The sequence below is a fragment of the Penaeus chinensis genome, chromosome 7 (genome assembly GCF_019202785.1).
Source record: "Penaeus chinensis breed Huanghai No. 1 chromosome 7, ASM1920278v2, whole genome shotgun sequence".
Lineage (NCBI taxonomy): Eukaryota > Metazoa > Arthropoda > Malacostraca > Decapoda > Penaeidae > Penaeus > Penaeus chinensis.
In genome coordinates, this window is record NC_061825.1 from 45,581,077 (window position 1) to 45,583,576 (window position 2,500).

The window sequence follows — 2,500 nt, forward strand, 5'->3', positions numbered from 1 at the left end:
ACGGAGGAAGGAAAAGTAGAGGTAAGGATGGAAGAAGGGGGAGAGGGATGGGGTGAGGATGGGGAAATATCCATCCCAACGTAAGAGAAATGGATCTCTCACATAAGGGGATTTTCCCCCCAAGGTGGGGAGAAAAAATGAGAAGCATCTATTCTCAAAAGTCCTTATAAATAGCAAAGGGGGTGAACAACAATACAAAACAAGCATGATAAATCAGCATAATAAGAGAACAAAGAAGAACTGCGCCGTCTTCCAGCAGCCTCCCAGAAGCATCCCGCGAGAGATGCTGAGAGGATCACAATCCCGGCGGAGACGAGGTCGACCCGTGACGTCAAGCTAAAGCAACAGTGACGTCACGGGAACTTGCAATGATGAAGTCATGGAAAGTTTATCAATGGCGCGTGGGAAGGAGAGTGATAACAAGGTGAGCCAGACGAAGGGCGAATGGCCAGAGCAAGAAAGGGAAGAGCGGAGAGTACGTGGGTGAATAGTACATTTATATTTGTTCACTTACCTTGAACAACGTGTTCAATAAACATTAACAGTGATGAACCAGGGTCATCACAGAAGAGTAATCGTGATACATGGTTAATGTGATGAATGCAATGTTTATAATTGCATATGATTATGAACATAAACACTTTAAATAATACACTAAGATTCACAAGGGTGAACACGATGATTATGAAGTACAGAAATGATAACCAAGACCCTTAAATTCAATGGGGACAAGGGCCATAATCGCTTACACTAACAAGGCAGGAACCATCGCCCGTCTACTTCTGACGAGTTAAAACACCATTAGAGTTTGAGCAAAGCCAGTGCCAATGGGTCATTAACCACCATTACAAGCTGCAGAAATTCCCGCGGTCTACCACGAGCTGGGAGAGTGCTTAGAACCGCACCCAGTACGCTTACACACTCCCTACCCACACCAGACACTCCAAATATATGATATACCCTTCCTAGGACACTTGCTCCCGATCACCCTGACTACACTACACGTTCACGATACACGCTTCTTGATAAGGAAACATATTCCTAATCTAGGAACACATCCCAAAGACACACATTCCCATACTGGATCACGCACTCCACACTCCTCAGGTCATATAATCCAAATCCAAGAACATGTTCATCAGAACATCCCTTTATCCTAATCAGGAAAAGGATACATACATCATATCCACGACAAAATTTATTAGATACATACATCAAGCCCAGGACACATTTATTAGAACATCGTAAACCAACTCCAGAACACACTCGCTGAGATTCATACACCAAAGCCAGGCACACGCACACCTACCCCCACCAAGAGCACGCACAAATACACTCTCCCAGGACGAAGGCGGTCGACGCAGCACGGAGTCCCCTGAGGTTTTACGACAGCACGTGCCGAGGGCTGCTTCGGCTGATGGTTCCTGCCCGGCATCACACCTTATAGCTAGCCTGACTAAAGAGGGTTCGTTGCTTTACGGAATGCTCGCAAGAACGCACTCGACTGGCTGCCTTGCAAGAAACAGTCGAGTTCAACATGATGTATTTCTTAATGATGTGCAGCATTCAAAATAATCATATCTACTCTGAATTATACAAACTATTCAAAGTTTGCAGTGATTGAAATTTGACTAGATACCATTTCCAATTCATGTTAGACTTCATTTTTATGATTTAAAAAAAAATATATATGGTTAAGCTAGTAAAAGCTTAACCATCTCTACAGGACCAAGACCGTCATAGCCCAACGCGAACACTCCGTAAAGTTGCTGACTCGACATCTGCGCTCATGAGCATCTCTAAAGCTCCTTTCAAATACATTGCATCATCCTCACTGGGAAAAGGTTATGATTAAAGAAAGTGTTTAAGCAAATGCCAAAAGAAGTGAATAACAGTTTATCTTTTTTCTTTTTTTTTTTTGGTCATGATTCACCAAATGAATTTCTAAACTAATCTGGAAATTTCCTCCTTTGGCGAATAAAAAGTGAGAAAAGAAGCTAGCGACAAAAAATCGCACACAAACGGACGTCGAGCCAGCATCACAACGCCCCCCCCCCCCACACACCCCCGAGTGCCACAAGGCAGTGATGGCCGACTAATGTGGCGGCCGCCCTCACCAGCTCGTAAAACGCCGCGTTTCGCCGGCCTCCACGACGGCCGCACATGACGCGCCTCGAGGACAGCGCCGGCTTTTAGGAGCAGTAGGACGGCCACATACCCTTTTTTGGGTCGCTCTTTTTTATTGGGATTAATTGCAAGGGGGAGATTCGTGGGTGTCTGTTGTTTAAGAAGTTGTTTTTTTTTTTTTTTGTATATCTCTTTGTATTTTGTTTGTTTTGGGGAGGGATGTAATGAATTTGAATCATTAATCGGCCAACACTTCTAAGGAAAATGGCGTCTCTCTCTCTCTCTCTCTCTCTCTCTCTCTCTCTCTCTCTCTCTCTCTCTCTCTCTCTCTCACTCTCTCTCACTCTCTCTCTCTCTCTCTCTCTCTCTCTCT

At 44.6% G+C, this 2,500-nt stretch overlaps 1 protein-coding gene across 30 annotated transcripts in view; it reads right to left on the bottom strand.

Annotated features, from left to right (window-relative positions):
- The window catches only part of LOC125027623 (Down syndrome cell adhesion molecule-like protein Dscam2), a 384,720-nt gene that overhangs the window by 175,578 nt on the left and 206,642 nt on the right, over positions 1-2,500 (bottom strand). The window lies entirely within an intron of this gene.